Below are 14,390 nucleotides of genomic sequence, written 5' to 3'. Positions count from 1 at the left end.
AGGATTCCCCATGTTGCAAGCTCTTATCTGTAGCAGTGTACATGTTCTGTTCTAGTAAGATTTGTAAGGTAGAATTAAGGTCATGATAGGTGGGGTGAGCAGGGAGGAAGCATTAAAGAATTAAAAGAAAGTTGTATGTTTCATCAGTACTATACTGCATGCTGACTGGCTCATCTCTTCCTTGTGACCCTTCTGTAAGGGGGTGTCCAGATGGGCTTTGGGTCCCCACCTTGCACCACCACCCCACCTCCATTCACATTGGTATGATTTTTGTTCTGGGTCTTAGACGCCTGATACCTGATCCCATCAACACCTCATGATCACACAGGCTGGTGTGCTTCTTCCATGTGGAATTTGTTGCTTCTCAGCTAGATGGTCGCTTGTTTATCTTCAAGTCTTTAAGACCCCAGACGCTATATCTTTTGATAGCTGGGCACCATCTGTTTTCTTCAGCACATTTGCTTATGCACCCATTTGACTTCAGTGATCATATCGGGGAGGTGAACACACAATGATATGAGTGGCAGAAGTGGTTTGTAATCAGCTGCTAACTGAAATATTAATGCTTCATACCCAACAGCAGCACCATGTTAGAAAAAAAATCTATGGAAGATGAGCATCACAGAATGCTGAATTATTAGAACAAAGTATTCTTGTGTTGACAGAGCACTTGAGTTGAGTTCAAAACCATTTCAATGGGAGCTAATACAGATATATCATTCTAAAGTTCAATCACATCAAGCAGTATTGCACAATTGCTACCACAATCAGATTTAAAACATTCTCTTCCTTCTTGTTTTGTTTTGCTTTGTGTGAAGAAGGAAGCTGGGAACAGCATTAGAAAGCTGGCTTAGTTCTAGGAATTAGAGGGAAACAGATCACCAAGTGAAACCCTCTTGATTTAGGGTTGAGCAATGAGTGTAAAAGGGGAGCAGATGAGTTGCTGAAAATCTCAACTCCTCTCTCCTCACTTCCAGGCTCCTTCCTCTTCCAGGGGTCTTTCAACAGTGCCTGGCATTCTCCATGACACCATTACAGCATCCTTCTGTGAGGAGACTAGGTACTGAGCTCCTCCTGAGCCTTGACAAAGAAGGCACCTGACCCTTTATGAGACAATCATGCCTTCTTCCCCTTTCAGTGTGGGTGTGGGGGTGGATTTACCAATCAAACCCTCTGAATCAAGTTATAACTCTCACTCCAGTTGTTTTCTTTTCTTTAAGACCCCAGACGCTGATCTAAATGTAAACTGCCTGGGAGAATCTGTAAAGATTACGAGGGCCAATGTGTGTAAGGTGCTGTCACAGAACCCAACAGAACAGGTGCCCCCAAGGACCTCTGTTTCCTATTTCTCTGAGTTTAGTTCCACTATTTGTTACATGCTTCATTTTCTTTAAACATCTTAACTGGATAAGACAGAAATAAGTGGCCTAAATGTAGGACAACTTGTTCAGCAATCAAATGTATGGCTTCTCAATCTTGGCCCTATTGACAGTTTGGTCAAAACCAATTCTTTCTGGGGCATGTCATGGACTTTGTAAGATGCTTAGCAGCACCTTGACCTCCACTCACTAGATACCAGGAGTACCACTACTCAACTCTAGGCTCTACCTCCACTAACCCCTGCATTTTGACACTCAAAATATCTCTAGATATTGCCTGGTGGGCAAAATCTGCTGATAAATCACTGTTTTCAAAGTAAAAGTGTTTTCAATGATCTCTGTATAAACTTAAGTATGCAGGAAATCAAGCTTCATTTTTCATGAACTCAAGTTAACGTCTATTGATTATTAGATCCTGCTCTTCCAAGAAGGAGCCCTGGTGTCAAGGTGATTAAGGATTCTCCTGCTGACCCTGGGGTCAGTGGTTTGAACTTAGGAGCTGCTCAGTGAGAGCTAAATGTGACACCTGCTTCCACAAAGATGTGCAGCCTCGGAAGCCCTATCAGGAAATTCTCTTTGTCCTTTTTTAAGGTCAGTCTGAGGTGGAATTGAGGAGGCAGTAAAGATTTCATTGTTTTTCATTTTATTCTACTGAAAGCTGGAAAGGTAACCACTCATTTACGTATCCTTTCGGCTTGTGGCAGACTGAGAATTCGCATAGGCGCTCATTTAGTAATCAGGGCTTGAGGTTATGTAGCCATTTAGTGGTCATCCAACTCTAAATACAACTATTTATAAATGTACTTGTTAAACTATGTCCTGTTGCTGTTCACATGCCCCTGCAGGTCCAGGGTCTCTGTATTTTGCAATCCTCTGATGCGTGAATGTACACGGATCTTTCTCGCCCATGTTGGAGCCCCCAAATCACCATGGGGCCCCATAGGTCCCCTAGAAACCATATGTAGCTATTGTTTCTTTGGCCTTTCTTGGTGCAACAGATTCTACTTGAAGGGTAAGATTAGGATCTAAATCTTTGGACTTCAAATAGCTATATGGTCTTTTGTGTCATGCTAGGCCCCGTTTCGCTGGACCATATCTATATTGCGGGTTCTATTACATTCCTTCTAACCCTTTCCCCCTTCAGGACCAAGCACTTCATCTATCCCCTAGGGACATATTAAGTATCATGAATGTTGTTGTTAAGTGCTAAGGCATTGGTACCAACTAATAGTGACCTATGTGCAGCACTCCCCATGATTCCCTCTATTCCACGTCCCGTCCTCTACTCAACAGATTAGGCACTCTTCTTTTCATATGTTTCTTTCTAAAGCACTTACCAGAATGCCTTGAAAAAAATCTCAGCCATTTATGGAGACCCCATATGTGCTCCACAGGGTACCAATGAGGGTGAAATTTCAGAGACAGACCACCAAGCCTTTCTCCCTAGGCCCTTCTTGGTAACTGGAAACCTTTAAAAAAAAGAAACAAAACATTTTCTTGTGGTTTGGGTGAAGGTTACCAGAATACTCATTTCCTGTTCAACAATTTATACACATTTTTCTTCCGAAACATGAGTTGTAGTCTCCAACATGAGTTGCACACTCCCCACTTCCTCCCTAGGTTATCCACTTCAATTTATTCTATTTTGTGTATAGAGTGTTTGACTGAAAGGTAGGTTTATAGTTTCAGGTTGGAAAAATGTCTAAGGAACATAATCTGTCCAACAGTCTCTATCACACCAGTAAGCCTGGCCTTTTTCATAATTTTGAATTTTGATTGATATTTTTCTCCTGCTGTGTTTAAAAAAATAAAATAAGATAAAAAACATCTGTCTTTTGGCTACAAACTTAGCACATTAACAGTAAGATTTTATTCTTGGATTTTGGATGTGTTAGTCCAGGTAGACTAGAGAAACAAATCCAGGGAGACTCATATGTGTATAAGTAATAGCCTTATATAAAAAATTGCATATTGAGAAAACATCCTAGCCCAGTCCAGATCAAGCCCATTATTCCAATATTAGCCCGTATGTCTGATACCAGTCTGTAATTTCCTCTTCAGACTCATGTAACACATTCAATGATGCCAAGTGCAGGAAGATTACAGGCAAGTGGGTGGAAAGTCTTGTGGATCCAATGGTGGTGAAAGCATCATAGTGCTGGCATGGTTTTCCACATGGCTCCTCCAGTTCCAAGGCTCCAGCTACCATCATCCATGAGGCTTGGCTTGCCAACAAGAGTGTCTTTCAGGGAGACAAAGCCGAGAGAGTGTATCTGGCCTCTGGTGAACTATGTATATTTGTCTTGCCTCCACATAAGGTCATCAAGCTGTGACCAGATTGACAGGCTAAACTCTACTCCTTCACTCTTAATAGTCTCAAGTTGACACCAGATTATGTAATGACCACATGGAATAACAAAAGTCAGAAGCTATTAGGCAAGATCTTTTTCCTTTCGATGTGTATATTTCTCTGCTCTCTCTGCCCATCCCCTCACTCATAATGTACGTTTTATTTTAAGTAAAGGGTGAGGAAAGCTCAAAGTCTTGAGATAAGGAAGCAAAAATGACAATTATGCAAGAGCATCAGTCTTGCTCATCACTGCCAAGTAAGTAGATAACTTGCTGTTAGTTAATAGGAGCTCTGCAGTTAAAAGCAGGGCTCCGAGCCAGCTTGATGTGGTCCAGTCATGGCCAGTGCAATGACTTTGGAACTGCAATTTATGCAATGTGCAGGTACTAGAAGAATTACCAGAATTGGAAAAATGATAGGGTGAAGCCCTGTATTAGGAGACATGGTAGAGGCATAGTGAACCCTTTTAGGAGACTGATGTAGGAGATTGGTTGACTACCAGATCTGTAGAGAAAAATACACTTTCAAAGTGGTGTAGTCAGCTACCATCTTTGCGCCATCTTTGATTCTGTTGGCAAAGAGGTTGTTCTGCAATGCTCATGCTGCACTTTTTTCTAAGGAGATCATGTTTCTAGCAGTGTGTCTGAAATAGCTAAGGTTTATTGTGCCAGCCTGGCCAATAAACACGTGGGATTAATTGAAGGGTGGAGAGATAAATGGCTTGGTGAACCTCACCTTTCTAGTTCTCAGGTCTCTTGCTTTCTGATGGTTGGCCAGGTTGTAGTTGCCTTAGCCAGTTCCCCGCTTCAGCTTGCAAGGATCACTTTCCTGCAAGATATCCCTGAGCCACATGGACCTACCCTGATGCAGCCCTGGGTGCTGGAGCAGCCATGTGGAGACCTCTAGCAGCACTGAGATGCTTACATGCTCACTGATTCAGCTTTCCTCCTTCAGTTGGTATGTGTTTTGTGAGATTGAGGAGGACTTTATAGATTGGTGTCAGACATAGGGGCTAATGATGGACTTATGGGCTTGGACAGCATTGGGGTGGGATGCTTTCTTCCCCTTTATATAAAACTCTCTCTTATACATTAAAAGTTTCTGTGGATTTGTTTCCCTAGTTTATCCAGACTAGCACAGTGTCCATACAGATCTTTTCCAGTTTCAGCTATCATCCAGTACACCTACTTTTTACAAACTCAGGTCCCTAATGGCTTTGCTTCATCAACCACAACTGAACTGGGAAGCTCAGTTGGAAGCCCTGGTTGAAAGGACAGGCCGACAATCTCACCTACCAGGAAAGAGAATTAGAGAAGCAAGTTGTAGCACACAGCTGTAGCAGACAAAAGTGATTGGGAAATCTCTTTTCACTGAGAAGAAAAGGGAAGTGTAAGAGGAAGAGGTCAAAGCTGTCCACAAACACAGTTACACAAACTCAACTGTGCACTTGAGAACACCATAGTTGGAAATAGAGCCCGCGTCCACTAAATTATTAGATAACTTTTTGCAGTTTTTATACTTGTATACATGTGTATAACACACTATTTGATAATATAATGTTATTTGCATGTATAATTTGTTGATCCCTGAAGGTGTAGTATTTACACGTTGAATTTCTAACTGCAAGGTCATTAGTTCGAAAGGATCAGTGGTTCCTTGGGGAGGAAAATGGAGCTTTCTTCTGTAAAATGTAATAGTCTCAGAAACTCAACAAGGACAGTTCTAGCCTGTCCTATAGAGTCGCTATGAGTTGGCATCCACTTGATGGCAGTGGGACATGTACAATTAAGTGAGATCAATTACATCCAAATGCTGTGTAATGATCATGAACTTCCTTTGCCAAATGTCCCCATAAATCCCCATAAATACAATCCCAATGCTTCCTATAAAAAAGTCTGTCCATTCTCCTCCCCTCCTACCTATTGTAATCACTATTAAATTCTAATCACAATAGATATACCTGTTCTAGGTAAATGAGATCCTAATATTTGTCCATTGTGACTGACTTATTTAGCACACTGTTTCAAGATTTACTAATGTTGTCATATATGTTCAAACTTCTCTTTATGGAAAAGTAATAGTCCATTGTACTGGAGGGCTTCCAACAGAAAATAGAAAAATAGAATTTCTCCATTAATCTTTGGAAGTCCTCTCATATTGCAATGTATATTAGATCATAGAGACATAAAATTTGTGTTGTTGTTATTTTGATTTTTCTTCTTTTTTTAATTAACAGTTTTTTGGCACAAAATTTACATACCATTCAATTGAATAGTTCAATCATTCATCACATCAAGGAAAATTGTACAATCATTACCATATCAATTTTGAACACACACACCCATGGTTAAATCATCTTTAAGATGGGTTGTGCAATCAGTCATTTCCCATTCATTTCCCATTCCTGAAATCCCCCTTCCCTCCCTGTCATCCAATCACCCACTTCGCCTCATCCCCTATCAATCCCATTATCAGTTACTGTCACTATGCATCCACTCTACCTGTGGGTCACAAATTGGGAAATCCAACGGAAACAATCAAAACCAAAATCAAAATAAAGTGGTAAGGATAATATCCCAATAATATAATGAAAAAAAATACATATAATGAGTAAGAAAGAAAAGACCCTTGTCAATGTTCCAGAAACCAGAGAAGATATTTCTGTAAAACCAACTCAGATCAGGGTACAGGGAGGTCATCTGGCCAAGTATTGAGTTCAATTCAGCACATTCAAGATTACAATCATCTCTGCATGAGAGCCTATGGCTAGAGAGTGGATCTGCCAGTGGCTCTGCCTGAATATGTAAATACTCTGCAGATGGGTTTTGGGCTTCCACTGTCCTCCATAACCTTCTACAAATTAGATGTTCATAATTTTAGCTCTGATACTATTCATTTACTGTATTTGAATTTTTTAATTGTCTTCTTTGGATCACACAATCTGGTGTGCTTCTGCCATGTAGATTTAGTTGACTCCTCGCTTAGATGGATGCGTGTTTGAATATAAGCCTTTAAGACCCCAGACACTGTTCTCAGTGATAGCTGGGCACCTCTACTTTCTTCACCACACCCTGCTGTAGCACCCTTATCTTCAGTTATCCTTTCATGAAGGTAAGTATGAAGTAGGGTCATGTTATCAGAACTAAGTGTTCCTGAATTGGGGCTAGAATTATGCAGAAGCCAAGACTCCATCTGCTTGTCCACGGGGCTTGCAATTCTCGGGTTTACTTGGTGGCTGTAATATGACAAAATCACAAGCTTGGAATATCAACTGCATCAATAGCAGCTATAAGCCAACCAGTCACCAAGCAAACACAACACTCAAAAAAGAAGAGAAAAAAGAGAGAGATTAAAAACCAAAACAAAACCCCTCAATAGCAAGCTACCAGCAGGAAAGCAAAAGCCTGTATAAGCACAGAAGTACAGCATTGTCTGTCTCCCTCCTGGGGTTTAGGTCAATTGCACGATTGTCATCAATTTTCCCAGTGACCCCGCGCTCCAGACTGTTGGTATGAGAACCTATGCAAGGACAGTTTCACTTTGAGCTGTAACCCAAGAAACTTTGTCCTACACAGTTCAATCTCTCACTTGATTGGGCTCTATCGACCCAAAGGTTGATGCCAGTGTGTGCCTTCTTGGGCCAAATCCCCCAAGTATAGAGCCCTGTTCAATGGAACCCCACCTATCGTGTCACTGCAGGATGGGCCCTGAGGCACTACATAGGTGATGATCTTGGGTCCACTTTCACCAGACGCCCACCGAGCTGGGGGGGTGAGGGTCCCCCCAAGATCCAATGACCACCACTTCCACAATGTTGGGGTGACCACTCTCTGCTTCCTCTCCCATCCAAGTACCCAAGCACTCAGTCCAAGGGTGCAGGTAGCTTGGAGGTAGGGTTCAGTTCACCTGGAGGGACCGCTATGTTAAGGGCTTTTGTGTAGCCCCCGTGGTGTGCCCTGTTGCCTGCAGGTCAGCTTCAGTGATCCCTGGTGCTTAGTCCATGGTGTGGTTTACTGAGGGTTGGGTAGAAACAAATTTGTAGTATTTAACCAGGTAGCTAAAATCTGGCCCATTGTCTTAGGTTCCCTGTACTCATTGTTTAGCATCCCTTAACACTATATGGTTAGTTCTTTCCAATAACTCAGTATACTCACCAAGAGAACTACCAGCATCTCCTCTCCCAGTGTGCGTGCCCCACTCTCGTGGGATTCTTATTGAGCTGTTGTAGAGTTCTGTATAGTTTGGTAATTAACCCTTTGTCTGATGTGTCATTGTTAAAAAAATTTTTCCCCAACATGTGGGCTCTCATTTCACTCTCTTGATGAAGTCTTGTTATGTGCATACGTGATGTAATTTCAGCACGACCCCATCATCTATCTTGTCCTCTGCTGAATGTGCCTCCTCCATTATACTTGGTAGCTTATACATGCCCTGCAAAAGGGCCCTTAAGTTTGTTCCAGCCTTTTCATTGACGATCCTGAGAGTTTGGGGGTTTTTATTTAGATCTTTAATCCATCATGAGTTCATTTTTGTTCATGGGAAAAGGTATGGGTCTTGTTTCATTCTTCTGCAAATGGAAATCCATTTGTTTGTCCAACACCATTTGTTGAAGAGGCTATATTCCTCTCATTGGATATTTCTAAGTCCTTTGCCAAAGACTTCGTGTCTGTAGGCTGATGCATTTATGTTTTGGTTTTCTGTTCTGATTTCTTGGTACGTGTGTCTCTCATTGTACCAGTATCCAGCTGTTTTGACTTCTGTGGGTATGTAGTAGGTTTTTAGGTCAGGCAGGGTTAGGCCTCCTTCTGCTTTTTAATGATTTTACTGGTAGCTCTTATTGATGTTGTAACAATTCATAATTCAATTAGATCATGTATGATTATACAATTGATTATACAATATAATTGTATAATCATGTATGATTATACAAATGATTATACAATATAATTATACAATTATACAATGTATGATTATACAATGATACAAACTGCCACTATCAGGTTCAAACATTTTTAGTTTTCTTGAACTCCTAATATCAGCTCCACTTTATCCCCTCTCTCCCCCATTCTAGCCCCCAGGAGCCCTTATTGTTATGGCTTATTATTATTATTATTATTATTATCCATGTCTTACACTCTCCAGAAGCTCTTTGCATATCCTTGGTCTTTGGCTTGTCCCTATGAAATTGGTGATTAGTTTTTCCATTTCTTTAAAAATTTACTTGGGATTTAAATTGGAATCTCATTGCTTCTATACATTGTTTTAGGTAGTATTCTCATTTTCATAATATTAAGTCTACCTAACCATAAGCATGGAATATTTTTCCATTTATATAGGTCCTTTTAAGTTTTGTGTAGTAATGTTCTCTTGTTTTCTCTGTATAGTTCACTAGGTTCTTTCATTAACTTTATTTCTAAATGTTTAATATTTGTGTGGTATTGCATTCCTAATGTCTTTTTCATGGTTCTCTTGCTGTCATATAGGAATCCAGTTGATTTATGGTTATTAATTTTGTATCCTGCTACCATGCTGAATTTTCTCGGTCATTTCCAGCAAGCTTTTTATCAAGGCTTTGGGTTTTCTATATATCGGATCATATCATCTGCGAATTGGGAGAGTTTCACTGCTTTACGTATTTGTATTCCCTTGATTTCTTTTCATTGTTTATGGCTCTAGCTAAAATTTCCAGCACAATGTTGAATGAGAGTGGTGATAGGGGGACACCCTTGCATGGCCCCTCTTTTCTGGGGAAATGTTTCTAGCTCTTCCTGATTGAGCATGTTGGTTTCTTATATATGGCTTTTATTATGTTTAGGAGTTTACCTTCTATTCTTATTTTGTTGAGTGTTTTGAACAGAAATGGGTATTGAATATTGTTAAATGCCTTTTCTGCATCCATTGATATGGTCATATGGTTTTTATTTCTTACCTTGTTTATGTGGTGGATTACATTGATTATTTTTTGAATGTTGAATTATCCCTGCATATCTGAAGTGAATCCTACTTGGTAATGTTGAATTATTTTTTCAGTATGCTGCTGTATTCTATCGGCCAGGATTTTGTTGAGGATTTTAGCATCTATATTCATGAGGGATATTGGACGCTAATTTTCTATTGTTGTAGGTCTTTGCTTGGCTTGGGTGTCAGTGTTAATAGAATGAGTTTGGCATTTTTTGTGTGTGTCTTTTTTTATGTTCTGGAAGTGTTTGTGTGGTATTTGTGTCATATCTTTTTGACTACTTGGTAAAATTCCCCTGTGAACCCATCTGGTCCTTGGCCCTTTTTTGGTTAGTAGTTTCTTAATCATCTGTTCTATTTTTCTTTTTTGTTGTTGTTATGCATTTGTTGAGTTTTTCAACGTATGTCTGCATCAATTTGAGTGGGTGATGTGTTTATAGTTATCTATCCATATCCTCTAGATTGTCGAATGTGTTTGAGTACAGTTTTTCATAGTAGTATGTTATTATTTTTATTTTCCTCGACTCTGTTATGATTTCACCACTGTCATCTTTTATCTGGATATTTGCATCTTTTCTTTTCTTTCCCTTTGTTAAGTTTGCCAGTGGTCTGTCTGTCTATTTTGTTAATCTTTTCAAAGAACCAGCTTCTTGTTTGTAGATTTGTTTCCATTTTTCCCTCATATCGTTTATTTCTGCTTCGATCCTTCTGACTGCTTTCCTTCCTTTATTAGAAGGATTGTGTTTTTGTTCTTGTTCTAGTTCTTGAAGGTGTTGTATTAGGGTTTTGATTTGAACTTTCTCCTCTTTTTGTATGTGTGTGCTGATAGCTAGAAATTGGCCTCTCATTACTGCTTTCTCTGCGTCCCAAAAGTTTTAATATGGTGTGCTATGAATGTCATTCGTTTCAAGGAATTTTTAAATTTCCTCCTTTGCTTTTGAGTATTATGTTGTTCAACCTCCCTGAGTTTATCTTTGTGTTTCTGCTCGTTTTATTGTTGCTTTCTGATTTTAGTGGTCTGAGAAGAGTGATAGTGGGACCTCAAGTTCTTGAATTTGTTGAGTTATGATTTGTGGCCTGGTTTGTAGTCTCTTCTTGAGAATGTTCCATGTGTGTTGGAGAAGTTGTATTGTTTTATTGAATGAAACATTCTGTACATGTCGATTAGGTCATTTTTATTGTGTTATTGAGCTTTTTTGTGTCTTTGTTGAGTTTCTTTCTTGACGTTCTGTCTTCCCTTGAGAGTGATGCACTAAAGTCTCCTATTATTGTTGTTGATGTGTCTATATCCTTTCTTATTTCTGTGAGAATTTGATTGACATATTTTGAGGGTCTTTCATTGGATGCCTATATTTTTATTATAGTTATGGGTTAATATTGCTAACCCAGCTTTCTTTTGGTTGCTGTTTATTTGTTTGTGAGGTGTGTTTCTTGTAGGCTGCACATTAATGGAGTTTGTTTTCTTATCCATTCTGCTTCTATCTCTTTACTAGTGCACTCAGTCCATTCCCATTCAGTGAAGTTATTGGTAAGTATTTGTTACCACCATTTTGCTTTACATGTATTTGTCTTGTGGTTTTGTATGCTGTTGAATTAGCTTTTTTGTTCTTCCTGGATTATTTCCTTTCTGTGGGTGTTAATCTGTGTGTGTTTGTTTTTGTGAGGGATTGTTTTACATATTGGTATCGGGTTTGTGTGTTGTTGGGTTTTTGGCCATAGTACTTCATTGAATAGTCTTTGTAGTGGTCGTCTTGTTCTTGTGAATTCTATAAGTTTCTCCTTGTCTTGAAATACTCTTATTTCTCTGTAATATTTGATTGGTAACTTTGCTGGATACAATTTTTATCCTGGTTTACAATTTTTCCCCTCCAGTACTCTGTATACATCACTCCATTGTGTTCTTGCCTGCATGGTTCTTGCTGAGAAATCTGAAGTTATTCGAATTGCTAACCTTTTATATATAATTGATCTTTTTTCCCTCTGGCTGCTCTTAGAAGTCTTTTCCTGTCATTGATGTTAGACATCTTGACTACAATATGCCGGACATTTTCCTTTTGGGATCTTTCCTGGCTGGGGTTCTCTTGATGTCCTAGATATCTATCTTTCCCTCATTTTGACGTTGAGGAATTTCCTTTTCAGGAGTCCTTAGACAATTGTCTACGAGGATTTCTTTGCTTCTTCCTCTTCTGGAATACCTATAAGACTCAGGTTGTTGCTCTTAATTGTCTTCCACAGTATTCTCATGTTTTACTTGGTCTCTTTTGCATTTTTTGGTTATTTGTTCCTCTTTTAGGTTAGAGTGTGTAGATTTGTTTCCTAGGTCACGGATTTGTGTTTCCATCTCTTCAGTTCTGTTTGTCTGTTCCTCTATAGGGTTGTTTAGTTCTGCTATGAGAGTGTTTGATTTTTGTGTTTTTGTTTGGAGTTTTTCTTCTACGGCATGTGCTGAGGTTTCTAGCTTTTCTACTGTTTCACTTTTCCTCCCAGGCTCTTCCTTCAGCTATTGCATGAGCGCCATCCTATTCTTTAAATTCCCTTTTGGGTAAATCCATAGCCTGTTCAATTTCAGGCATTACATTTAGATCTGGTTGGTATTCGGTTATTTGTTTCTGCTTCTCTTGTTTATTTGTGTTCACCAATATCTTCTGTTGTTCCTTGACATATTTTGGGTCACTATTATGGGTGTTAGCTAGGTTTTGTTATGTGTGAGCGGTTAACTTTGTTGGGTGGTGCAGTAGAGGGGTTATAGATAGTTTGTACTAAGTATCTGGGGGTGGGATTAGGAATTAGCAAGCATTCATAGAGTAAGGGAGGAAGTATTGGGGGGTTGTGAAAGGAGGCATAGATAAAATTTTAAAATGGGAGAGATCAGGTAGTGTTATTTGGTAAGTTACAGGAAGGCATCTTAGGCCCCAAAAGTGTGTGTTTGCAGTGATGAAGGAATGGGTACTAATATTTGATAGATAGACAAAAGGTTGTTATTTTTTTAAATGTAGAGTCACGGCCAGCTTTTGGTTTTATGAGGGTGGGAAGGACAGCACAGTTTTGACAATAAGAAGCATGAAATTAAAGCATAGCTAGATAGTGTTCTGAAGCAAAATTTCAGGTCTGTAGACTAAAGAATGGAAAGTTAAAGGAGAGGGCAAGAAACTAAAGTTTGAAGAATACTAATGGGGAAAATAATACTAGGGTAAGCTGCAGGATAGTTGTTAATGTATGTTTGTTTGGGCTCCAAGCTTTACACAGGAGCTTAGTCTCTATTGTAGCTTTTAACTTCTGGTTGGGGGTGTGTTGAAGGACTAGAAAGTAAACAAGTTAATTTGGAAGGCAAAAGGTAAAGTAATCTATCTATCTATCTATCTATCTATCTCCCTGGTTCTTAGGTATACCCACAAATGGGTAAATCCTGGTTGAAGATGACTTTTAAGAATAGTGCACTGTTTGGGAGTGTGGGAGTAATAGAACACGGAACATCAAGAATGTCAGGAGAAAGAGCCACTGGGCTCCGCATCCAATCCTGGGGGGCAATCGGGTCGGCAGGGCTGCTTGAAGCAGAGGTGTCTTGCACACTTGGGTACAGTTTTTGGTGGTATGCTGCTTTACTACCTTGTAATTTTGTAGGGTGTTAGAGTGGTTTGAGATTCAGACTTGAGGAATGATTTGGTTTCTGGAATGGCTGTGATTCTTGTGATGTGAGTTAATTATCTTGAGAGAATGTACTTCTGGTAAATCGGCTCAGAGGGGGTGGGATTTGCTCTTTTCTGATGGTGGGGGTGAAGAAGTGGGGGTGAGGGGATGGGGTCTCTTCCTGTCACCTACCTAGGTAGCTTTGTGGGGTGAAGTACAGCAATGTCCTACTCAGCAGGCTGGTGTCTTATCTGAAAGCTTTGGTTTACTGACTTGCTATTATGTGGCTATGAGCAGCCTCTGCGTCCCTCGGAGTAGGTGTCCAGCCCATCCTAGTAAACCTGTTTCTAGGCCTCAGCTGCTGCTTTGAAAACCTGGTGGTTTTTCCCTCTTTGTTATGGTAAAGCTTTGTTAATGAACAAGGTGTGTGGTAAATGAAAATGGGGGAGTTAAAGAAGCAAACAAATCCCCAGCTTGCCTGCATTCTTTTTTGATTTTCTGGTCTGACAATGGGAGCACAGAGTGGTTGATTCCACATGGGTGCCATCTTCTAAAACGTAAAAAAAAAACCCAAATCTAAAAAACTCACTGTTATCGAATCAATTGAGGTTTATAATGACCCTATAGAACAGGGTTGAATTGCCCTTGTAGGTTTCTGAGACTGTAACTGTGGTAGGAGAAAGACTCACCTTTCTTTTATGGAGTGGCTGGTGGCTTCAAACTGCTGCCCTTGTGTATCACAACCTAACATTTAACCACTACACCATCAGGGCTCCCACAAAAGGTGTGGTAGTTACATAATCTGTTGTCAATTTGAGTATTGAGTGAAGGGGTGGAGTTTAGCCTGTCAATCAGGTTGCAGCTTGATGACCTCATTTGGAGCCATTAAGGTGATAAATAGCTCGCTAGAGGCAGGACACAGGCTCAATCCCTGGGAGATATTTAAGCTGACAAGATACATGGAGCTATGCTAGTGCCCTGAGCTGGAGGAGCTATGTAGAGACCCCTGCCAGTGCTGAGATGCTTATACCACCACTGGATCCACAAGACTTTCCACCCACTGGCCTGTGATCTTC

The sequence above is a fragment of the Echinops telfairi genome, unplaced genomic scaffold (assembly GCF_000313985.2).
Source record: "Echinops telfairi isolate 266 unplaced genomic scaffold, ASM31398v2 ScPeMD7_7416;HRSCAF=8454, whole genome shotgun sequence".
NCBI lineage: Eukaryota > Metazoa > Chordata > Mammalia > Afrosoricida > Tenrecidae > Echinops > Echinops telfairi.
Note: the sequence above shows the minus strand (reverse complement) of the source record.